The 26,817-nt window shown below is 42.0% G+C and overlaps 1 long non-coding RNA gene across 1 annotated transcript; it reads right to left on the bottom strand.

Moving 5' to 3' along the window:
- Window positions 1-970: 970 nt before the first annotated feature.
- Window positions 971-25,063, bottom strand: LOC117531568. Its single transcript, XR_004566645.1, has 3 exons — window positions 24,989-25,063; window positions 10,841-10,846; window positions 971-1,053 (listed from the first exon to the last, which is right to left on the bottom strand). It is a non-coding gene; the product is annotated as an uncharacterized LOC117531568 (long non-coding RNA).
- Window positions 25,064-26,817: the final 1,754 nt, after the last annotated feature.

The raw sequence follows: 26,817 nt of genomic DNA, 5'->3' as shown, positions 1-26,817 counted from the left end.
AATTAACATCGCAACATAAAACTATTTTTATATTGTGCCTAAAATTCTTGTGAATATATTCTCTGGGTTTATAGATGTTGTTATTGCGTTTATTTTATGTAAACATGTGAGAATCACAGGCTGTCTTTCCGTTATTTTCAATGGGAGCTGTTGTGATCTACGCTCGCTTCCTGTTCATGTCGTTCTGGGGGAAAGTGAAGTTTGCTCTTTAACGTCTTGATTATTATTCTTTACAACACTGTTTGTCCTCTTTGTTCCAGACTAATATATATATATGTCTGAAATTTGGTTTGCGCTTATTAAATGCCACGCAGATTAAACGTAGTAGACACAGATTTTTTGTTATAATTGTTTTAGCAAGTTTTCAGGGTGTAATGCAGCAGTCTTTTATTAACGTGATGAAAAGCATTTAAAAATGACATTTTTGTAGTATAATATTCATTTATAATTGTCATCGTGTGGATTCTCTATGTTATTTTGACTGCAGCGACTCTCTGGCACGCAAGGGATTATGGGATACATGAAAACCCCGAATGAGATCCAAGCCTAAATACATCATTTACAAATAAACACTGGGGAGTTACAGTGAGGCAAAAAAGTATTTGAAGTTTTCCCACCTACAAGACTAGAGAGGTGTGTAATTTTTATTGTCGGTACACTTCAACTGTAAAAAGTAAGTCCCTTCGGCCGCTTCCTTGTTTTGTACTCGGGGTCGCCACAGCAAATCCAAGGTGGATCTGCATGTTGAATTGGCACAAATTTTACACCGGATGCCCTGACACAATTCCACATTACATGGAGAAATGTGGTAGGGGTGGGATTCGAACCGGGAACCTTCCACACTGAAACCAAGTGCATTAACAGTACACTTCAACTGTGAGAGACAAAATCTAATAATAATAATAATAATAATAATAAAAGCTCACTATGATTTTTAAATGATTAATTTGCATTTTATTGCATGAAATAAGAATATGATCACCTACCAACCAGCAAGAATTCTGGCTCTCACAGACCTGTTAGTTATCTTTTAAGAAGCTCTCCTATTCTGCACTGTATTAATTACTCTTGTTTGAAAGCGTTACCTGTATAAAAGACACCTGTCATCTAAGGACACAGGGACAAAACTGTAGACCTGCACAAGGCTGCGATGGGCTACAGGACAATAGCTTGGTGAGAAGGCAACAGCTGTTTTTGTAATTATGCTGGAATGATATCCCTATGGAGATAAAAACAGATTCTGTGGAGATATTCAAGTCTAGACCTAAAGGACATGTCACATAATTTTTAACATCCCAGTTAGAAACATAACATCAAAGTATTCATGATTGTAAGTCTCTCTACACATATGCACTTCTAATTAGTGGTCTGTGATGTTTTTTTTATTCCTCTCCCTGAGCGAGATAACAGGTGCATTTCCAGAAAACGTCTCACTCAGCAATTGTCAGCAATTCTCGGCATGTAACGTACATAATGGAATGAGAAGAAACATCTGCTGACTGACAGACAAAGCCAAATGAATGTGGGTATGTCCGATAATGAAGCTTTGGAGCTTTTGTGATGGCTCGGGTTTATAGACGATGGAACACCTCACCCCCCAAAACTCTTAACTTTTTCAGAGTCTGTCAGATTTTGGAACCTAAAGTGTATGACACTGCTGATTGTGTGCCAGGATGCTGGTTTACTGCTGCTGTGATCATGACATGAACTGTCTCCACCACAGACTGCCTGGACATGCAGATGTATGTATCATATTGCAAAAACTCAGAAGATGCTATTTTCAGGAGATAATGGACTCTCTATCCAGTGTGCCACAATCCTGACAGAAGTTGACGAGAGCTGGGATCAGACATTGTGCGCGCACACGATCAGAACCTGAGGGCAAGTGGACCTGGACATTATTCTCTGGCTATCCGCACCTGAGGACTAGTAGAACTTACAAATGATCTCTCTCTCTCTCACACTATATCAATCTATCTATCTCTCTCTCTCTCTCTCTCTCTCTCTCTCTCTCTCTCTCTCTCTCTCTCTCTCTCTCTCTCTCTCTCTCTCTCTCTCTCTCTCTATATATATATATATATATATGCTTCTATGACATGACTCATGGCCGCAGGTGCACTAAATCTTCTCAGGGCTGCTGCTTTTACGGTGTTTTTAATCTCTACATCAGTTCTTAATGTTAGCAGCTACATTCCATTCAAGTACACACTGTGATGCTGCTAATAGTTACGTCACCTTTTGGAAACACATAAATACTCACAAGTACTTTTTCTCAAATGTCTCCATAGTTGTTTGCTGCTAATGCCATATACTTTGAAACTGGTCACAAAAGTGCACAAAGTAATCCCGGTGGATCATCAGATGGTCACTAACAGCCTAAATCTGAATTGTTATGATTTCGGTGCAACATGTACTTTAAGATGCATTTATTCTCCCTTTTATATGGCTAGCATACTGGCATACCATAGAACTACAGTGGGGTATAAAATAAATCACACTAAGATTTTTAAAGAATTTATTTGTAAATTATGGTGGAAAATAAGTATTTGTTCATTAACAAAAGTTCACCTCAATACTTTGGAACATAATCTTTGTTGGCAATGACAGAGGTCAAACATTTCCTGTAAGTCTTCACCAGGTTTGCACACACTGTAGCTGGTACTTTGGTCCATTCCTCCATGCAGATCTCCTCTACAGCAGTGATGTTTTGGGGCTGTCACTGGGCAACATGGACTTTCAACTCCCTCAACAAATTTTCTATGGGGTTGAGGTCTGGAGACTGGCTCGGCCACTCCAGGACCTTGAAATGCTTTTTACGGAGCCGCTCCTTCTTTGCTGGAGCAGTGTGTTTGGGATTATTGTTATGCTGGGTGACCCAGCCAGGTTGCATCTTCAATGTTCTCACAGATGGAAGGAGGTTTTGTCTTAAAATCTCACGATACATGGCCACGTTCATTCTGCCCTTAACCACGGATCAGTCGTCCTGTTCCCTTTGCAGAAAAACAGCCCCAAAGCATGATGTTTCCAGCCCCATGCTTCACAGTAGATATGGTGTTCTTGGAATGCAACTCAGCATTCTTCTTCCTCCAAACACAGCGAGTTGATTTTTTCCCAAAATGTTCTACGAGGGCTGTCCGTAAAGTATAGGTCCTTTTTATTTTTTTCAAAAACTATATGGATTTCATTCATATGTTTTTACGTCAGACATGCTTGAACCCTCGTGCGCATGCGTGAGTTTTTCCACGCCTGTCGGTGACGTCATTCGCCTGTGAGCACTCCTTGTGGGAGGAGTCGTCCAGCCCCTCGTCGGAATTCCTTTGTCTGAGAAGTTGCTGAGAGACTGGCGCTTTGTTTGATCAAAATTTTTTCTAAACCTGTGAGACACATCGAAGTGGACATGGTTCAAAAAATTAAGCTGGTTTTCAGTGAAAATTTTAACAGCTGATGAGAGATTTTGAGGTGATTCTGTCGCTTTAAGGACTTTTCACGGTGCGAGATGTCGCGCAGCGCTCTCAGGCAGCGTCATCAGCCTGTTTCAAGCTTAAAACCTCCACATTTCAGGCTCTATTGATCCAGGACGTCGTGAGAGAACAGAGACGTTTCAGAAGAAGTCGGTTTCAGCATTTTATCCGGATATTCCACTGTTAAAGGAGATTTTTTTAATGAAAGACGTGCAGACGGGTCCGCGCGTCGGGACGCAGCCGACGCGGCGCGACGGCACAGGAAAAACACCTCCGTGTTGATAACCATTTGTTAAAATCCAGTTGGCTTTTGATGGCTTTCAGTGGAGTGAGTATATGAGAAATTGTTTATCAGCTGGAGATGTTCCAACTTGTCCTTAAGGCTTCCAGCAGAGGTGTTTTTCCTGTGACGGAGCGTCGCGGCGGCTGCGAGCCGACGCTGCAATCCGCCCGCACGTCTTTCATTAAAAAAATCTCCTTTAACAGTGGAATATCCGGATAAAATGTTGAAACCGACTTCTTCTGAAACTTCTCTGTTCTCTCACGACGTCCTGGATCAACAGAGCCTGAAATGTGGAGGTTTTAAGCTTGAAACAGGCTGATGACGCTGCCTGAGAGTGCTGCGCGACGTCTCGCACCGTGAAAAGTCCTTAAAGCGACAGAATCACCTCAAAATCTCTCATCAGCTGTTAAACGTTTCACTGAAAACCAGCTTAATTTTTCGAACCATGTCCACTTCGATGTGTCTCACAGGTTTAGAAAAAAGTTTGATCAAACAAAGCGCCAGTCTCTCAGCAACTTCTCAGACAAAGGAATTCCGACGAGGGGCTGGACGACTCCTCCCACAAGGAGTGCTCACAGGCGAATGACATCACCGACAGGCGTGGAAAAACTCACGCATGCGCACGAGGGTTCAAGCATGTCTGACGTAAAAACATATGAATGAAATCCATATAGTTTTTGAAAAAAATAAAAAGGACCTATACTTTACGGACAGCCCTCGTACTTTGGTTTCATCTGACCACATGATATTCTCCCAGTCCTCTTCTGGATCATCCATATGCTCTCTGGCAAACCTCAGACGAGCCTGGACATGTAGTGGCTTAAGCAAGGGGACACACCTAGCACTGCAGGATTCCCTCTCTGCATAGTGTGTAGCCTTTGTTACTTTGGTTCCCAGCTCTCTGCAGATCATTCATCAGGTCCCTCCGTGTAGTTCTGGGATTTTTGTTCACCATTCTCATGATCATTTGACCCCACAGGATGACATCTTGCGTGGAACCCCGGATCGAGGGAAATTATCAATGGTCTTGTATGTCTTCCATTTTCTTACAATTGCTCCCACAGTTGATTTATTCACACCAACCTGCTTGACTATTGTAGATTCACTCTTCCCAGCCTGGTGCACATCTACAATTTTCTTCCTGGTGTCCTTCAACAGCTCTTTGGTCTTGGCCATGGTTGAGTTTGGAGTCTGACTGTTTGAGGCTGTGGATAGGTGTCTTTTATACAGATAAGTTCCAACAGATGCCATTAATACAGGTAACAGGTGGAGGACAGAAGAGCTTCTTAAAGAAGAAGTTACAGGTCTGTGAGAGCCAGAAATCTTACTTGTTTGTGGGTGACCAAATACTTATTTTCCACCATAATTTACAAATAAATTATTTAAAAATCCTACAATGTGATTTCCGGAATTTTTTTCTCATATTGTCTCTCACAGTTGAAGTGTACCTATGTTGAAAATTACAGCGCTCTCTCATCTTTCTAAGTAGGAGAACATGCACAATCAGGGGCTGACTACATACTTTTGGCCCCACTGTATGCTTTAAATTCAGTTTATTAGTAATGGAACACGTCTCTGCAGAATCAGTCGGCCAGAAAAAACTACACCTAAAGTATAATTATCAGCATTAAATCAACAGGAAAGCAGAGAAAATACAAAGGTGATTGTTGGCCACTGGCCCAAAGCTTCACTAACAGACCCAGAATTTAAATAAAGTAGAGGCCGTGACCCGTTCCGTTACTAATAAAATGAATTTAAAAGGATAGGAAACATAGTACCATACTATGCCAGTATAGTAGCCATGTGAGAGGGAGAATAAATGGGTCTTAAGTCTGGACTTGAAACTCTCTACAGCAGTGGTGGCCAAAGTATTCCAGAAAGGGCCAAGAGGGTTCAGGTTTTCTTTGCAGCCACTGACTCCAGCAGGTGATTTGACTGATTAACATCACATTGAGCAGATGGGATGAGTTCATCAGTCAGTCATCAGTCAGTTTATCACCAATGTTTCACCTGGCTGCAGTAAACAATTGGAAATGCTGGAATGGGTGGGTTGTCTGCCTGGATGGCCTCAAGGCAATTCCATGTATGTGGTGCAGTACACCACCAGCACATGCTTCCACACGCAGACACACAGCCTAGCTTCTTAGTTTTTTTAATGTTAATAAATTTGCAAAAAATCTAAAAAGAAAACCCTCTCTTTTTTTGCATTTTCATTAAGGGGTATTGTGTGTAGAAAATTGAGGGTCAAAAACCCCGAATTCCATCCAATTTTTAATAAGGCTGTAATGTAAAAATCACGAGGTGAAAGAGGCATACGCCACCTCCAACACAAACCTGGTGATGTATTGAAAAAAAAAACAGACAGCACAATGGGCCTCATGTATCGATGTTGCGCACTTGTGGCGTAAATTTACGGCGTAAACTTGAAAAATACCAAAGTCGCCGTGACATGTATCAAGCAGTGCGCACCTGCCCATTTCTGGCGTACGCCTGACGTGATCTTGATAAATGCGGCGGGTGGAAACGATCGTAATTATAATAAACACGCCCATAAATATTCATATTCTGCTTCAGACACACCCTCATTTTACGACATAGAAGCCGGAAAGACGGCAATGAAAAAGAACTCCACCAATCACGACGCGTGCCAATAGAGCATCAAAAGCGGCTGTCATATCAATTGTTTTGTAGTATATAATCAGTAAAGTGTTACAGTGGTCCCTCATTAATCGCTGGAGTTACGTTCTAAAAAAATAGCCCGTAATACGCGAAACCGCGATGTAGTCAGCGTTATTTTTTACAATTATTATAGACGTTTCAAAGCTGTAAAACCCCTCACTACAGTTTATATACTTTCTCAATCAGGCATGAACATTTTCTCACTTTTCTCTCGTGTGTAAACACTCTCAAAGTTCAAACCTTAGTAGGAAAATAATACCAAACTGTTTTCAGGCCCAAACATTTGTTTGAGTAATAAAAATAGAACGTTTTCCTATAAATAATTATGATGGCATTTAGAACTAACGAATTAATTTTAATGATCAACGAACGAGGTCGGACACATAAGAAATTATTAATAGTGACTGACCAGTATGTCACAGATCGCTCCTCTGCGTCCTGACGCTGCACCTTTTCCCACTCACACCTGGCTGCAGCAGGTGTGAGTTTCCGAGTGACAAACAGTTATGAGTAGTTGTTGGCGCTCTTTTTTCTTCTGGGCGACAAGATTCTTATAAACAGATACGCAGAACACACTAAACACTGTAAAAAAAAAAAAAGGCATGCAAAATTGGACTAAAAACTCAGCGAGACTCCGAGGCCATGACAGGTGAACCGCGTTATAGCGAGGGGACCACTGTATTCTCTTTTCACATGTCAATAATTCTTGACGTGGATATTTGTTCGCTCAATTAAGACACGCCTAATCTGTCAGATTTCTTTATTTTTTAAATGTATTTCTGTATTTATTTTATTGTGACAACCGAATGGAGACGACAAAACCTGATTGCAGCACGGGCGAATTAAGGGAATGACGAAACTACAGTTGTTATTATCAGTTTCATAGTTTAAAACGATCACACCACATGAAGTTAAGCTCAGCGCTGCTCTGGTTCCAGGCTCGAAGTCTGGAGAAAAAGGCGAGCAGCGCTGTCTTTGCAGTAACGCTGTGGCCACGGATCGTGCTCCATAACAATCCCGCAACAGGGGGATTTGTATTGATTATTATGTAGTATAATCAGGAAAGTGTTATTTATGTAACATATGCATTGATTTGTATAATGGCACTGTTTATCATGTTGATTATCTTCATTTTTATGTGGATTCCAGCGCTGGTTCATTTTGGTGTATAAATTTACGCCACCTCTGGACCTGGTGTATATTTTTCAGTGCAGCGTACGCCAACGACCACATTGATAAATGCCAAGTAGCGCAGCCGTTTTGGTGTACACCCCATATACGCTCAAATATCGCCGTACGCAACGTTGATACATGAGGCCCAATGTGTGTATCTGTACTAAAACTCTGACCCATGTATATGAATATTTTGGAGAAAACTGGCGACCCAGGTGGAGATGGTGAATTGAAACCAGACTGTAGGAAAAATGTGAGTGACATCATTTACACATAACAATGCACTTTCTGTGAGTCAGAACATGGACCTTTAATAACAGACATCAAATATACATGTACTTTCTCATGTTCACACAAAACAAGTATCTGTACAAACAAAAGAAAAATGGTGTTGTGTGGGCCGCCAGAAGAGGAGGTACTGCTGGCCCACCACCAGAGGGCGCCCTGCCTGAAGTGCAGGCTTCAGGCACGAGAGGGCGCTGCTGCCACGGACACAGCCGGGGGTGACAGCTGTCACTCATTATCTCTTGACAGCTGTCACCCATCTACTCTACAGCATCTCACTCCATAAAGACCAGACGTCATCTCCACCTCGTTGCCGAGATATCGTACTTCTATGAAGGTAACTTTCTCTGCCTGTATTAATTGATTCCAAGAGCTATTGTTTTGCAGCTGTCAACCAGAGGACCGGCGTGGGTCGCAACTGTTTCGTCCTACGTTCGTCAGATAAGTGGTTAAACAGACGCTGCACGAGTGTGTGTTAGAGGTGGAGGTGGCATTCCCACCGTTGTTGTTACGGGGTGTGCACACACCCACACTTGACTGTCTTTGTTCTTCGCCAGCAGTACCAGATCCGACAGTCGGGGACGGTGATCACCTGGGAATTCGGGACTTGGCGGCTCCAGTATTCACCAGGTTCGGTGGCGGCGGAAAATCGTGTGGTTCCGGCTCTTCTCAGGACAGACGTCTTCTATCCTCGAGCCTGCCCACACGTCACCTTTGTGGATTGACTGTTATCAGATTCTGAGAGTGTCTGTGTATTCGTTGTGCACCTTCACAACATTAAATTGTTACTTTTTGGCTCATCTATTGACAGTTCATTTGCGCCCCCTGTTGTGGGTCCGTGTCACTACACTTTCACAACAAATGGTTTTAAAAAAAAGACGTAAAACGTTTCAGACACCACACCTACAAATAAAACAATGTTGAAAATCACGCACTACTTTGAATTGTGTGCACGCTGATCTGCCTCATATCCCACCCTTCACCCACCCACATTCTCCTAAACAGATTTTGACTCATAAACCAAAAGAAAACAAAGCAAAAATGAAAAAAGCTAGACATTAGACCAGGGGTTCTCAACCTTTTACAAAGTAGCCCAAGGCCCATTTAAATATTAACGCTTTAATTTTAATTGATCTGAGTCTTGGTTTGATTTGAATTCAATACAGATTAACAAGCTAAAAACCTTGTAAAATAATATGATACACTGTGATCATGTCATTTCTTTATATTGTGTATGTAAACCTGCACATATAACAACACTGAACAGGTGAGAAAAAATATAAAGGCTCAAGCCAGGCTTATTAACAAAAAAAAAATCATGAATCCAAAATATTTTGATTTGGATACTTAGAGAAATTCTGATAAATAAAATTCTGTGATAATATAATAAAATTCAGTAAATAACTAAATTTAAATAAAAGTGCAATTGAAAATATTGCCTGATAAACTGCATTTGATAATTTAGCAGTCTTTATTTTGCTCTCCAACAAAACTAAAATTCTCAACAACTCTACAAATCTGTGACAAATGAACATTAAGAACAGTCACAACAGTCCATTTTCAACATGCTACAACTTCCATTTCATGTTGACCTCTTGATGAGACACCTGGGCCTGCCTCTCAGAGATGAGCAGATCCAGTCTGGGTGGAATGGGGCCTCCAGCGATACTCTGAGTCTGTTTAGAGTTTTGGTCTTAGTTGTGGCCACAATGGAGATCCTGATTCACACAGGTATGTATTTATGAATGGGAGGAGGAGTTTCACAGCCCTCAGTGCTAGACATGGGTAACTCCTTTGAGACAACAATCCAGAAGGAGCCTCGGTCCAGTTTGGACCACTGCCTCTTCAAAGTGCTGTCAGTGGAAACTTCCAAAAGATGTGATTCCAGATGTGAGGGCAAAGCAACATCATTTTTAGTGAGATCCACTGAAAATGGGTCCACAACCCACATGTCTCCCTCTCTGGGATCCTCAGGAAAGTGTCCAGCAAATTTATCAGCCAATTGTGAGGTTCTGAGAGACTGAATGACTGAGGTTCACCTGGGGGGAGTTTTCCAAAATGTCAGACAAACGTGGAAACATGTCCATTCTCTCCTCCTGGGCCCTCTCAGTCCACAAAGCAAGTTTCCTCCTGAAAGCTTGAACTTTGTCTGCAACAAAAAAGATGTTACTATTTCTCCCTTGAAGTGAGATGTTTAGCTCATTCAGCAGTGAAAACATGTCACAGAGGTACAGGCAAGTTTAGCTGTGAACTTAGTGTTGGTGTCGTAATGTTCAAAAGGAGTTTTTTTCTCTCAGTGAGAAAAGAAACCTCATTCATGATTTTACCTCATGTACTGTATGTAAGGTGACAAGATGGCGCCTGTGCTTGGCAACGCCACTGCTCTCGTCCTCCTTCATAGATTGTTATTGTTTGTTTTTATATTGAATGTGGTCATAACAGTTCAAGTATCTTATGGTCACGTCTCTGCTCTCCGGAGTTACGATCGTGGCTCTCTTTTTGCCATAAAAGAGTCGATGGAGTCCTTTTTTAGTGACTGGGGAGTACAGTCAAACTTTTCCTCCACCGTTTATCTTTCCACCGGACTCAACCGAGTGCTTGCTGCTGTTTCGAGCTCCAGGCAGGAGGAAGAGGCGGATGAAGCGAGGCGTTCGATCTGGTGTCCAAGTGAGGCGCAGACGGGTTTTGCGCCTGCGGACCGCTATGCTGGATCACCGGTGTTTACGGGCGATTCCTCTTCGAGGCGCGCTGTGGTGTCGGTGTGTCCTCGTCGCCCTCTACCGGGGTCTTAGCGGCCGGTGTTCCGGAGCCGGGACTGCTGGAGAGTTCCGCCTTTGTGTCTTCCAGTGTCTGCACCTGCCGGCCGGCGTGTGGCTTCCAGACGTAAATGGAGACCGCGTAGCCACGTCCCGTGTCTTTGTCCAATCCTGCTGTGCCCGGCCGATGTGAAGACTGTGACGTCACCCTCGTCTCGGATGGGTCTGTTGAACTTTTTATCAGGCATAACTTGGATTTTTTTTCCTCACGGAGACATGGCAGAGAGAGGGGAGTTTAATTATTTAAATGAACTCTGTCCTGATGGATGCTCTGTTTTTGGGATGCCTTGCCCCTCTCGTCGAGGAGTAGGTCTCGAGGTGGTCTTTAGGAACAGTTTCACTTGCAAAGTGATGAACACTCAAACCTTCCCCTCCTTTGAATCACAGGTGTTTAAAGTTGGTTCTGCTGACTTTTTATTGTGTGCTGATTTATCGCCCTCCTGGACACACTGCTGTCTTTTTAAAGGACTTTAGTGACTTTATCATCAATAATAAAGTTGGAAAACGTTTTAATTATTGGTGATTTTAATATTCATGTTGATGACAGCACTTCTTCCACTGCAATGGAACTTTTAACATTGACTGAGACTTTTTGAGCAGCATGTTTCTGGTCCCACTCATCAGAAAGGTCACACTCTTGACTTGGTTTTCTCTCTTGGCCTTAATGTTGCCAACCTCTGTATAGAGGATGTTCACATGAGTGACCATTGGTGTTTTATTTGATTTTTCTTTCACTCCTGAGCCTGTGCGATCTGAGATTAGGTCTCAGAGGCGCATCATCACTGAGAACACTGCAGCTGGTTTCTCAGCCAGGCCTGTTTGACACTATCAGCTCTATTGTGGGTCCTGTTGATCCATTAACACCTGTATCCTGCAAAGCTGACAGCAATGGTTTCCTTAAATTTTTTGTCTGCAAAATTCAGGACATCAAAGCTAATCTCCCTTGCACACATACGGTGTCCCTGTTGTTGCTGAGCCTGCCCCGTACATGGTCCTTTTTTAATCCTGTAACACAGGCTGATATTTCAACTTTGATAACCAGGATGAAGCCCTCTGTATGTCCTTCTGATGTTCTACTGTGTAGACATCTTGTTAATGTGTTGATGTCATTAGCCCCTGGGTTACCAAGTTGATAAATGTCTCCATGTCTTCTGGTGTATTCCCCAGCTCTTTTAAACATGCATTTGTGGAACCACTTCTCAAAAAGTCTAATCTGGACCCTTCTGATCTGAAAAATGTCCGACCTATCTCCAAACTTCCATTCCAGTCCAAAGTCTTGGAGAAGGTGGTTTATGATCAGCTAATTTCCTTCTTAGTGACTTCTAACATGTTTGACACCTATCAGTCTGGTTTCCGCAGGCATCACTCTACAGAAACTGCCCTACTCAAAGTATCTAGTGATATTTTGATGTCTGTGGATTGAGGAAAATGCACCGTTCTAGTCCTATTAGACCTCTCCTCCGCATTTGACACTGTCAATCATAAAATCCTTCAAACAAGACTACGCAATTCGGTTGGTTTGTCAGGGACTGTTCTGGCTTTAGTGTCACTGCAAATCAGATCATTTCTGTCTCTGCCAGTTTGACGTGTGGTGTACCCCAGGGTTCTGTTTTGGGGCCAATTTTGTTTTTGCTTTATGTTTTCCCCTTGGGAAAGATTATCCAGGAGTTCGTTGATGTTTCTTATCATTTATTTGCTGATGACATCCAAAATTACTGCTCATTTAAAGCCCCTGAGATCCAGATATTAGACTCTCTACTGAACTGCCTTGAGAAAAAAAACAATGGTTCGGTGCAAATTCGCTGCAGTTAAATTCGGATAAAATCGAGGTGCTGGTTGTTGCCCCCATGATGTCATTCCGGGGATTAAACAGTATAGGTCTCTTGAGCTCATCTGCAAAATCTGGCCTGAGAAACCTAGGTGTTATCTTTGATAAAGATATGTCATTTGAGCATCATTCCAAGCAGCTAACCAAAAACTGTTTCTACCAGTTGAGGAGGATTTCCAAACTCAGATCAGTTGTTTCAAAAGATGATCTTGAGTTGATTCTTCATGGCTTTGTATCTTCTCGTTTGGACTACTGCAACAGTTTGTTTTCATGTCTGAACAAAAAGGAGCTGTCCCGTCTGCAGCAGGTCCAAAATTCTGCAGCAAGGCTGCTGTCTCGCTCAAGCAAAAGGACTCATATCTCTCCTATTTTAAAGTCTCTTCATTGGCTCCCAGTGTTGTTGCGTTTCCATTTTAAGATCCTAGTGTTGACTTTTAGAGCTTTGCACAGCCAGGCTCCCTCCTACATTAGAGACCTGTTATGTGTCTACGCTCCCGCTCGAGACTGAGGTCAGTGGATCAGAACCTTCTGAGGGTCCCTCGTACCCACTTTAAGACCCGAGGAGATCGCTCTTCCAGGCCGTTGCACCAAGGCTCTGGAATGATCTCCCTTTGTCTCTTTGTTCGCTGGACTCTGTCGATGTTTTTAAGAGCAAATTTAAAACCCATCTGTTTCTCCAGGCATCCGTCCTTAGTATTGAGAGGGCTGTTTTATGACCACTGTGTGCGTCTTAGAGTTATTTTATTGTGATGTACATTGTCTTTTATTCTCAGTATTTTTATTGGTTTTTTTTTTTTGTGAAGCACCTTGTGACTTTCCTTGTCTGTGAAAGGTGCTATATAAATAAATATACTTACTTACTTACTCATTCCTCAGCTCAAACAAACGCTTGAGGACGAGTCCTCTTGAGAGCCATCTCACCTCAGTGTGATAGAGCAGCTGGACATGATCTGCTTCCATGCCCTCACAAAGCTTAGAAAAACATCTGGAGTTCACAGAATTTTTTTTATGAAGTTGATGGTTTTCACACTTACATCCATCACCTCGTGGACCTCTGGTGAGATCTCTTTTGCTGCAAGGTTTCACGGTGAAGAAAACAGTGAGTCCATTTAGTTTCTGGTGCATGATCAAGCATCTGTCTGATGACACCACCATGTTTGCCAGTCATTGACGCTGCACAACCAGGTCTCACGTCAAGTCGTGATTCAGCAGCACGAAATATACATTAATCTGTTGGTTCGTGATATTGCGATGAAAAGGGCCTCACGAATTCATTCTACTTCATTCCATGATGGCTGCATGAAATTAAAAGTGAAGCGGCGGGGGGGTCGGGTGGTTAAGGTTAGGGTGGGGGGAAGGCATAGGGTTAGGAATAGTGAGTTTAAAGAAAACACTGTCACGAAAATTTGACTCATTTCGTCACAGGAGCACAAAAAAAACAAAAAAACAAAACAAACAAAAAAAAAACGTGAGACTGGGCTGCGATGCACCGTCACTGCACACTCCAACACAGTTCTGTCTGTCCAGGCCATTCTCACAGTATGTAATAAAACCAAAATAAATGAATAAAATAAAAGACTAAGATGCAACAGATTCAAATTATTGAGACCTGTGATAGGCCTGTCTAAACAGGCATGTCTCAAGATTTTTTTAAAAGCTTCCACAGTTTGTGGAGCCCTCAGATGGTCAGGGAGGGAGTTCCAAATATGAGGGGCAGCTGAACAGAAGGCCCTGTCTCCCATGGTGTGAAGTTTGGTGTGAGGGGAGACGGAGAAGATTAGTGTTGTGATTAGTGTAACGGGAGGGTGTGTGGGGAGTGAGGAGGTCAGGTGAGTGGGGGGCATTGCCATGGATGCATTGATGGATGATGATAGGTGAAATGTGTTCCTGTTTGCATACTCTTGTCAGAATTCTAGATGCACTGTTTTGAATGTATTGGAGCCTTTAGAAGTATTTCCAGAGATCCCAAAGAGCAGGGAGTTACAGTAGTCAAGCCTAGAAGAGACAAAGGCATGGATGCGTTTTTCAGCATCAATGATGATGTCTGCTTGAGTGTAGTTTCAAGCTGTTGAAATGGTGCCCAAATATCCATGAGAGGAATTGAAAAGAAGTGAAATCTGTGTGGCCTAAAAGACTATCTAAGGAACAGCAGTAGGCACAGACAAATCAGTGACCCGGTGTAATGGGCCTTTCACACTGAATACTTCAGGCCAATCCGTCAACACTTCCCAATCCGTCAGACGCATTGGCGATGCGTGATGTCAGACTCTTCGATTTGGAAGCGGCAAGGGGGTGGAGATTGCTACGTCACACTCTGGCTGTTTCCACAACCTGAAAAAAGTTCAGCAATCGTCATCTTGAATTTAGGTCACCTGAACCACAACAAAACCTTTAAAAAACAGCAGTAGAACGATTCTCCCATCACCCTGCTGGGAGAAGCTTTTTTCAGCTACCTTTCAGAGTGACGCCGACCGAGGGAGGACTGACGACTTGGTGGGATATCGATCGAACCGCGACAGCAGGCCGACCCACACGGAGAAGCCGGCTTTCAGGCATCATTCCTGGACAGAACGAGGCAGGCAGCCGGAGAGATGGAGTCCGAAATCTCCCACTTTTTGGATATATGCCAAGTCCCAGTTTGCCCAGCGGAGTTTAGTTCTGCAGCTTTATCGAGGTGAGAATAAAATAAAAGTAAAACGTGACGTTTCTGCACTGCTGTGAAGCTTTCGTGATCGGCTAACGTTAGCTTAGCTTTTTAGCACAGTTGATCTGAGTGAACCCTTTAATTTGTAGATGGTCTTTCTTATTTTTACCAAATAAAGCTACAGCTTTTTTGGGAGACCACAAATTTCAACTTTAAATAACTTTTTGGGGGGGGGGTGGCATTTTTTTCCATTGTTTTTTTTTTTCCTTTTTATATATATATATATATATATATATATATATATATATATATATATATATATATATATATATATATATATATATATATATATATATAAACTGGTTAGTGTTTCTTTATATTTAAAGATTTTTTTTTTGTCCCAGTCAGGAACATTTGCTGTGCAGACAACCAAACTTCCATTGATGAGCTGAACACTACGAAGTCCAGTCGAAAGAAAACATCTCTGCTTTTCAAAATAGGACAAAAGTGTCTTCAGCAACACCACCAGAGTTCAAAGCTGCAGAAGAGACCTTCATCTGGTCCCAAGAATCCAGCATAACATCACCTGCTTCTAAATAAAAGGCTCTTTCAACAGCAACTATTTTATTATTTTTAAAAAAGCTGTTTCATTTTATATTTTAACAATAAATGAACGGATCATTAAAAATGTCCACGAATCAAAGTCAAAAGACATTTGCACAGGTAGAAGCTCTCCACTTATTGTGCTCAAATTCATATTTTAGAAATGACTCTGTCCTGGTAACAATATTAAAGGCAATTACATATTTTGGCAACATTACAAGTTGAAATGGCCATTAAAAAAATTCATCATGAGGTGTATGTCACAGAAATCCTACTTTACAATCACACTGCAGTCATTGTTAAATTATTTCCTGTTGCATTTATAATAAACATTTGTATTTATTTATTTATTTACATTTTTCTGGTTGAAATGAGATATAAACAATGTACCAGACTTTAAAAATGTACAAGTTTCCATGTTATTTTATTTGTCTAAAAATAAATGTCCAAGGTTCCTTACGTTAAACAAGAAATTATCTAATCTGAAATAACAGGTGGTTTTAATTTACAGACGAAAGGTTTCTAAAGAACCATTTATTTTTATTTTTTTTAGCTATTTTAATTACAAGTGTTCTAAACTTTTTTTTTAACAAATCAGAAATTCTGAGGTAACAAACAACAAAAACAACAACAAAAAACATTTCCAAGGATTTTTCTTCAGAAAACTGCTCTATAAATGAACAGTCCTGTGACACGTTTCTGTTTTTGTACAGATCAGTGGTTTCTGCACCAATCCATTTTGTATAGATCAGTGGTTTTTGCAGCAATCCGTTTTGTATAGATCAGTGGTTTCTGCCACTAGTCTTCTGTGTTTTGGCCCGACGCGTTGTTCCTATTGGACAACGCGAAGCTACGTCACAGCTCAGCGTGTCAAAAGTTGGATTGGATTGAACTTTGACCGCATCAGCCTGCCGACAAGCCGCAATGCATGCTTCCGTCAGAAGCGTTGGTTTAGCTCGGCTTTTGACGCAGTGCTTCTGACGCATTTAAAAAGCAATGCGTCTCACTGAAAATAATGCTTTTTAGACCAATTTTTGACGCATTTGGCGCTTCCGACGTACTCAGTGTGAAAGGCCCATAACTCCTGGTAATTACCCCTCAGAGAACACGGCCTCTGGACAGGAACCAAATCATTGATGCTTTTCCCCTTAACCACAACAATAGGTCCATTGTGCTGTTATGAAGGCATCAATGGTAGGTGAAAGATTTTCTCTCTGCCTGCTGTTGGCATTTTTTCCTTTAGGTTACAGGCTACATGTGGAGGTCTGTGAATATTTGTATTGAACAGTAGCCTAGGTTTGTGTGTGTGTGATTTTCATCATTCTGTATGTCATTAGTGCCTGTCATAGATGAGAATGTGACTATGTGTGCGTATGCTTGTGAATGTGGCAGAGGTTTAGCAGAGAGCCGTCACGACACAGGAGCCCATAGAACACTCATAAAAATTCCAAGCTCCCCAACAGCACCTGCAGAAAAATATCTCTGGAGCCGCCACTGCCGTAAGGCAGCAGGCCGTCTCTCCAACAGCGGTCAGGGAGCGGAGTAATCCATCAAATGTGAAAATCCATCAAATCCATCAAATCTGAAACAGTAATTCTCTAACAGAATTCACATCAATACTTTCATGTGGTTAAATTCACCCATTTCGGTGGCGGCACGCAGTTTTCTCTCAATGTGAGCTAACATCACTAACAGCTAGCAGAGCGTGCAGGCGGTGTTCTGAAGAATTGTGTCTCGAAAGTTCCGCATCCCGACAATACTCCGCATGTGCCGTTGCGCACAGGAGTACAGGAATGACATTCAACAATAATGACATCGGTCAGAACGCGGAGTAATACATATTTGGCCACCAGTCTATTGTTTTGTATATTTCACAGATATATTATACGCCTGTTTATGTCACACGATTAACCAATCAGATTTGTGGATAAAAGGTAATTGGATTCGAATTACACTCATCAACACTATTTTTCTTGCATTGAGTTTTTCAATGGATTTTAGGTAATTTGGGGGCACTGAATCCAAATCTGGTGTTAGTTTTTGTCAATCACATCATGTATTTTAGATATGAAAACATATTTCTCGTATCAAGCATTGAAGCAAAAGCTGCATTCTTGCGGTGAATGAGTAGCTTTTGCGTAATCCATCAATACGAAACATGCAGATTGCAAAACAAAAAAAACAAAAAAAAACATGATGTGATAGAAAAATTCTGAGCTCAGATTCAGCACCCCAAAATGACCCTAAATCAGTTCTCAAAGTCCATGCAAGAAAAAAAGAATGTTGACCAGTGTTATGCATTGAAATTGGTCCAATATATATCTTTACCCATACATACTTTTCATGAATTTTCAGAGTGTTTTCTGCTTATGGTTGATATGGTGTTTATGGCTGATGTTGTTTTTGCTGCTTCTGTTGTGTTTCCTGCAGATGTAGTATTTCCCACTGTCTATGTGTTTTCCGCTGTTGGAGGTGCTGCTGTTACATTTCCAGGAGTAAAGCTGCTGTCTGGATCAGTACCACTGGACATGAATGTCTTTAAGGACATATTTTCTCCTCAAACTTGATCTGTGATTCATGACTCAAAGATGATGCTGCAAATGGCCGCCATGGTACTGAGCTCTCTACGTACTTTGTGAGTTTTGTGGGGAGTTTTGCACTCTGCCCTCCTTCTTTGGTCACTTACACCAGGGAAGACCTCATAAACATTGGACTGTCATCTTTTGGTATTTTTTCACCGGTTTTCAACAAACCTGGGGTTTTTTCAGATGTTTTGGTTGGAGGAGCAGCAGCTGTGTATGGCGTTTACAGGAAACACCAGCAGGGAAAACGAGCAGGCACGCTTGTGAAATTGTGATGGTGAGGGTGCGCACAGCGCTCTTGTCTGTTCACCTTGCCAACGTCCGCTCTCTGTCAAACAAGATTGATATATTGCTGCTCCTGAACAGGAAAAAAAACTCAGGCTTTGGCAGATCCGCCGCATTGTGTTTCACTGAAACCTAGCTCGGTAAACATATCCCCGATAGAGCTTTGCACCTGCCGGACTGCCAGCTGCTGTGTGCGGGTCACGTAACGGAGCTCTCTGGGATAACAGGGGGGGGGGGGGGACATGCTTTATATAAACCAAGGTTGGTGTACAGATGTCATAGTGTTAAGGAGGATGTGCAGCCCTCAGCCAGAAAAATTTATTCAAACTGTCGCCCGTCCTATTCACTGCCAGAGTTCTCCTCATTTGTGCTGGTCAGTGTTTATATTCCACCTCAGGGGAGCATAACGGAGGCACAGCAGCAGCTCGCTGACCAGATCGCAGATGTGGAGAGAAAATATCCAGACTGCCTGCTCATCATTCTGAGGAATTTTAACAGAGCAAATCTCAGCCAAGAACTGCAAATACAGACAGTACATCATGTGTCTGAAAGGGTTTTCCCAAATTTTCCCGGCTTAATGTGGGGAGGGAACTCAGAAGACTCAAAAACTGACAGAAAACAGACTTCGATTTTAGATGTCATATTGAAAGATACCTTCACTAAACAGAGAGTTGCTACAACAGCTTGCAAGCTGTCACACACACAGCACTCTGCCTGCCTCTTCCGCCTCCTCAGCTCCTGGAAAAATGTTGCATTTGACATCTACGTGCGTTGACTGCTCGTGCGGTATATAAACGATATGTGTAAAACTAAAACAGTGTTTTGTCTGTGTAGCATGGTAAACTAAAGAACAGCATGCACCATGGCGTCCCAGAGGAGATATGAAGTTATCAAATAGACCAAGAACATGGCCATGAGACATACTGCAACATGTCCCGTCAGGGATGTGAACATTCTTGACCACTGCTGCACCACAATAAAGGATACCTTATTGCTCTGTTCCCCGTGCAGCTTTGGGTCTCTCCGATCACTGTCTGATCCACCTCATTCCTACCTACATGCAGAAATTAATATCTTCAAAGGCTGTAATGAAGACACAAAAGAATCAAATCAAATCAACTTTATTTATAAAGCACTTTAAAACAACAGCTACAGCTGAAACCAAGTGCTGTAGATGAGGAGACATAAAAAGCAACAAACCACAAAGTACAAATAACAAAAAACAAGCCCAAAAAAATTAAAACTGAAACAAGTAAAATCAGTTAAAACAATCAAAACAGACTGAGATCTCATTCCAGGTTTAAAGCCAGTGCATAAAAGTGGGTTTTAAGATTGGTTTTAAAAACAGAAAGTGAAGAGGCCTGCCTGATGTGGTGCGGTAGATCGTTCCACATCTTTGGAGCCACAACAGGAAAAAGCTCGGTCCCCTCTGAGCATACGCTTGCACCTCGGCACCTCCAGGAGGAGCTGATCGGCTGACCGGAGGTGGCGAGCAGGGGCGTAAAGATGAAGCAGCTCAGAGAGGTACGGCGGGGCAAGACCATTTAAAGATTTAAAAACAAAAAAAAAGAATCTTAAAATATATTCTAAAATGCACAGGCAGCCAATGGAGGGAGCCCAGGACAAGTGTAATGTGCTCCCTCTTACGTGCACCAGTTAGCAGACGGGCAGCAGCATTCTGATCTAGCTGGAGACGTGCAAGGGAGGACTGGCTAATTCCGTATTAAAGTGCATTACAGTAATCCAGCCGGGAGGCAAAGCATGGATTGCTGTTTCAAAGTGCTGCTGTGCAAGACAGAGGTGATTTTAGAATTCCAGTTTTAAGGGTGCTTAGCACATTTTAAAAAATTTTAAAATCTAGATGTCCAGAAATACAATTTCCCATGATTTCAGAGTGAAAACATTGTAACTTAGGAGCAGGTCTGAAATATTCAGAGACTGAGTAAAGTATTTTATCCTTGTTTTATATTAGTCTTATGAGCTTATAGTTATTGAAGATTTTTTATTTCATCTTAACAGATTATTATGTCATAGTACTTAGTACAGAACACTCACACTGGTATCACTTTTCAATTACATTTAGACAGTTTTAGGCATTACATAGATTGTGTTTTAGTTTTGGCTGTTCATTTATTTATTCTACAAACTCATTGACGTCTTGTTTTTTCTGGCAGCACGCACATCCACGTTGTAAGTCATAAAAATACAGTAGTTGCAGTTGTTCTGATCAGTGAGGTTTAGTGCCGTGTGCAGGAGGACCTGGTTTAGCACAGCTACAGCAGCACTCCACTATAAGGCTGGATGGAGAACACAGATGGTACACTGCACATAAATGGGTTCAGGATAAAAAATATATGAATATGAATTATTTATTGAATTAACAGCAAAGCGTAGAAAGGACAGACAAGATCTAATGAAGTCCTTAAAAGTAAGAAAAATAAAAATGTGTGACTTAAAAGTCAGAATTCATACCAAAACACCAGTAACACAAGTAAGACACCTCCACAGTCTGATACACATATTCAATTTACCCTGAGCTTCAATTTCCATCCTTTGCTATTCTCAGTGTCCATATCTACTATCACATAAGGTCTATAGAGTGCACAAACCTCACCTGAAGCTTTTTTTTGCTTTTGAAAAAAATGCTCTGATATCCATCACTGCACTGCAGGCTGGTTTGCCACTTACTGCCAACAAATAAAAATACAGTCATCCACAGTCCACGATTGCTTTTCCTTAGCCCATTGTAACCTTGTTTTTTTTCTGTTTAGGTGTTAATGATGGCTTTCGTTTAGCTTTTCTGTATGTAAATCCCATTTCCATTAGGCGGTTTCTTACAGTTCGGTCACAGACGTTGACTCCAGTTTCCTCCCATTCGTTCCTCATTTGTTTTGTTGTGCATTTTTCGATTTTTGAGACATATTGCTTTAAGTTTTCTGTCTTGACGCTTTGATGTCTTCCTTGGTCTACCAGTATGTTTGCCTTTAACAACCTTCTCATGTTGTTTGTATTTGGTCCAGAGTTTAGACACAGCTGACTGTGAACAACCAACATCTTTTGCAGCACTGCATGATGATTTACTCTCTTTTAAGAGTTTGATAATCCTCTCCTTTGTTTCAATTGACATATCTCGTGTTGGAGCCATGATTCATGTCAGTCCACTTGGTGCAACAGCTCTCCAAGGTGTGTTCACTCCTTTTTAGATGCAGACTAACGAGCAGATCTGATATGATGCAGGTGTTAGGTTTGGGGATGAAAATTTACAGAGTGATTCCATAATTTTTTCCTCAGAATTGAGTGATTCCATATTTTTTTCCTCTGCTTGGTCTAAAAAAGTAACCGTTACTGACTGCCACAATCTTTTTTCTTGATTTCTTATAGTGTTTCTTAAAGCCAGAAAGTTGCCATTTGAAATGAGTTTAGTTTTGTGTCATGTCTGTGATGTGCTTTTTTTCTACAAAATTAAACAACTGAATGAACATCCTCCGAGGCTGGTGATTCCATAATTTTTGCCAGGGGTTGTAGTTAGGTGAGTAAAATAAGCACTTTTCAGAAAGTTGCACTTGCTCTTCATATTCAGAGACATAAACTGTGAATAAATACCTTGCAAATGTGACAGTCACCTGGCAATCACTTGACAGCACGGCTGGGCGAGGTTACCACCAGCGCTCACAGGACAGTGCCTCTGCTAAATCAGCGCCACCCGCAGCAGCACCACGTGACACAAACATGCCAGAGCAGACGCAGTTGCAGACGGAGAGAGAGAGAGAGAGAGAGAGAGAGAGAGAGAGATGAATGTAGGTGCGCTTCGTGGATTGAACCATTTGCCCAAGAAGGTGAGATGATCAAATTACTGTGTTCTTGTAATACATATTTTGGCATAATGCTTGAAATAGGTTGTTTAAAAAAATAGTAGTATAGAAGTATATATAAATATATATACAACAAGATTTGAGTGCAACTCCAAAAATGCAAGCTTGAGCGGAAAGCTGCAAGAATGCAGAGCAGAATGCAAGCTTGAGCAGAAAGCTCAAACTGCCGGTTACTCTGGTACTGGCACATTCTGATCTAATGACTGCACATAAGAAACACATATGAAACATAAGAACAAGTACGTAAGAAAAGGTGGCCTAATGAGTTGTAAATTACCCCAGCAGTGCCATTTGGCACCCTCCGGTCAGAATAGGAGGTGGGAGAAAAGGCTGGGTTTTCGAGTGTTTGGCACTGCATCTGATTACACCTCATCTTCACACCAACACACACATGAGCACACAGATGATCACAACTAGATTTACTGTTCCAGCTGAAATTTACCAAAAGATACCAAAATAGAAGTTACATAACACTTGCACATAATATACTGCTGCACAGTTTTAACTTAGTTTTGTATTTGTCAAAAGTCAGTTGGCTTAAAAAAAATTGAAAGTAAACCTAACAGGCTGCACTCTGTAACACTTTCTGACAAAAACAAGAGAATTTTAAATCAAAATTATTTGATGTAGTTAGAATTGCTGTGTGGAAATTGTTCCCAAACTTCTCGTTTAAAGTAAATTTCTTGAGATTTTTTTCAGTTGATATATTTAATTTACTTATGATTATTTTATTCTTCATGTTGAGCCAAATCATCATCAGTTTTGTGTCACACTTGGCCAGATGTTAAAATAGCCACAATTTACACTATTGCATAGTCTATTTATCTTTGATTTCATGTCAAGTTGTATTTTTATTGACTTGCTTGTTGTGTGGGCCGCTGAAGAGGAGGTACTGCTGGCCCACCACCACCACATGGCGCCCTGCTTGAAATGCGGGCTTCAAGCACGAGAGGGCGTCAGAGCAACTGGGAGTGACAGCTGTCACTCATCATCAGCACCAGCTGTCACTCATCCACGACCCATCACCATCAACATAAAGGCCGGACTGCAACTCCACCTCCCCGCCGAGAAATCAGCTACCATAGAGGTAATTTCTCTGCGGAATCTAAACTGAGTCATAGTCTGATCTCTTTTGCAGCTGTTTTCCTGTGGTGTTTCCTTGTCTGCTGGATTGGCGTTTGGTGTGAATAGCGATGGCTTCGCCTCACACCCCAACCAGATAAGTGGTTAAACAGGAGCTGCACGAGTGTGTTATTGGAGGTGGAGGTTCTCCCTCCCTAAGGAACACAGACTGAGGGATTACTGAGTGTGCGAACTCACACTCATCTGTACTGTTTCTGTTCTCTGCCAGCAGTACCAGGTCTGACAGCTGGAGATGGTGGCCACCTGGGGACCCAGGACTTGGCGGCTCCGGTGTTCTTCAGATCCGTTGGCGGTGGAAGCCGTGTGGGATCCGGCTCTTTTCTGGACGGACATCTCCTATCATCGAACCTGTCCACACGTCACTCAACGTATAATTGACTGTATTTCCAAACCTGTTATTGTCTGTATTCCATTGTGCACATCATAACATTAAATTGTTACTGTTTTGGCTTATCCATTGCCCGTTCATTTACGCCCCCTGTTGTGGGTCCGTGTTCCTACACTTTCACAATATTGCTAGTGTTATTCCTGCACCTATGGTGTTGCTAACTCCACAATTATTTTAATTTTCTCCATTTTAATAGTCATTAAATCTGTGCAGAACAATTTCACATCACTTGAACCATAAAAAAAATATATATGTATGTTCATTGCCACAATAAACAAACAGGTTTTGACCTTTGTGAGCAATGACGCAGGAGTTTGCACGTACTGTGCATTCCATTTCAGAACTTCCTTGTATGAGATCCAAGCCTAACTACACCATTGCCAAGACTAAATGACTTGGCAATAAAAACTTTTTGTTTGCTTGTAATTTTAAGAAACAGTTGATAATTTGACAAAATAAACACTGGGGAGTTACAGTGAGGCAAATAAATATTTGAAGTTTTCCCACCTACAAGAATAGAGAGGTATGTAATTTTTATTGTCGGTACACTTCAACTGTAAAAAGTAAGTCCCTTCGGCTGCTTCCTTGTTTTGTACTCGGGGTCGCCACAGCAAATCCAAGGTGGATCTGCATGTTGAATTGGCACAAATTTTACACCGGATGCCCTCCCTGACGCAACTCCACATTACATGGAGAAATGTGGTAGGGGTGGGATTTGAACTGGGAAGCTTCCGCACTGAAACCAAGTGCATTAACAGTACACTTCAACTGTGACAGACAGAATCTAATAATAATAATAATAATAATAATAAAACACAATGTATGATTTTTAAATGATTAATTTGCATTTTATTGCATGAAACAAGAATTTGATCACCTACCAACCAGCAAGAATTCTGGCTCTCACAGATCTGTTAGTCTTTTAAGAAGCCCTCCTATTCTGCACTGTATTAATTACACTTGTTTGAAATGATTACCTGTATAAAAGACACCTGTCCACACACAATCAATCACACTCCAACCTATCCACCATGGCCAAGACCAAAGAGACGTCTAAGGCTGGGCTTACACTGGTTGAGTTTTGGCCCTTTTTCAGCTGATTATTCACTCGTGCGAGTATTTTTGCATCGCGCCGAGTTTCAGCTTAAACGTGCGTCCTGCATCGTGCAGTCTACATGGAGTAACGAGCTGCCTTTAACATCTCACGACCACCTCCCGATCGGGAATTGTATGGTCGGATGAAAATCAAACCTGTTTGATATTTTGGTCGGCCGTCGTGGCTCATGAGGGTTCCGCGCTTTTGAAGCAGCGCTACAAGCGTCTACACACTGATTACCTCGCACACTGTCCATGAGCAAACACCGGAGAGAGCAAACAGTGATCTCATGTAAAGTCTTGTGTTTTTTTTGTTTTTTTTGTTTTTTTACTGCCTTCCCTCGCAATAACCTAATATCATATTAAAGTTCATACCTATCAGCGCGCACAGTGAGTGGAATCAGGTGGTGGGAGACTGAACGTATATGACAGACAACAGGATTTACGACAGATGAGGGATAAGTTGCTACACCTTGCACAGCTGTAAGACTCCGTATAAAATATAGTTTATTTATACAACAGTTTAAGTAGCAACACCTGTTATGAATGTTTGTTTTCTTTTTTACCGTCCTCTCATGAATCATGTTGCTGTTTGCTGTGTGTGCGCACACGTGCATATGCGTTGCGTCTCCCCCCACCTGATTTCACTCACTGTGCGCGCTGATAGGCATGAAATCATTTTTTTAAACAGAAAAAAAACTACTGTTACGTTTTGCTTCTGGAAACACGAGCCCGACGTGTGGTTTTTGAACGTACAATGTGAGCAGTCAGATTGCATCAGAGTATCGGGCCGTACAGTGTGAGAACATGAATAGTGCGCTCTGAACCTTTAAACCTTGCGGTTTTGTCACAGTTTGAGCTGGAGAAAAGTGCAACAATTGAAAATATCGCATAGTGTATGGCCAGCCTAAGGACACCAGGGACAAAACTGTAGACCTGCACAAGGCTGGGATGGGCTACATGACAGTAGCTTGGTGAGAAGGCAACAGCTGTTTGTGTAATTATGGTGGAATGATATCTGAGGTCTGGCTCACACAGACCTCGAGAGGCTGTAACCTCTACTGGTGGTTGGCTCTCACTGCAGTATTGTATCACTTCCTGTTCCGGAGCACAGCAGTGTTTAGCTGTTTAATCTGCGCAGTTGATTGATCTAGTTAACTAGATAACGATTTGTTTCACAGTGTAATCTTCACGTGCCTTAACTAAAGCACTCCCTCTGCTGAATCACCTCTAAATTATTTACACATTATTCACTTTGCGTGTTTTTAGGAATCTGCTAGCTTAGCGCAGCTACTAGCTCTTAGCCGGTTTAGCATGGCGGCTTCTCCTGTGTCTCCCGCACTTTTCTGCTCTGGGTGTGAAATGTTTAGTTATTCCTCGGCCTCCTTTAGCAGTAATGGTACTTGTAATAAGTGTAGCTTATTCGTAGCTTTGGAGGCCAGGCTGGGCGAATTGGAGACTCGGCTCCGCACCTTGGAAAATTCTACAGCTAGCCAGGCCCCTGTAGTCGGTGCAGACCAAGGTAGCTTAGCTGCCATTAGTTCCCTCCCGGCAGATCCCGAGCAGCCGGGAAAGCAGGCCGACTGGGTGACTGTGAGGAGGAAGCGTAGTCCTAAACAGAAGCCCCGTGTACACCGCCAACCCGTTCACATCTCTAACCACTTTTCCCCACTCGGCGAC

Source organism: Thalassophryne amazonica, chromosome 18 (genome assembly GCF_902500255.1).
Source record: "Thalassophryne amazonica chromosome 18, fThaAma1.1, whole genome shotgun sequence".
Lineage (NCBI taxonomy): Eukaryota > Metazoa > Chordata > Actinopteri > Batrachoidiformes > Batrachoididae > Thalassophryne > Thalassophryne amazonica.
Note: the sequence above shows the minus strand (reverse complement) of the source record. Positions and strands in the feature narration are given on the sequence as shown.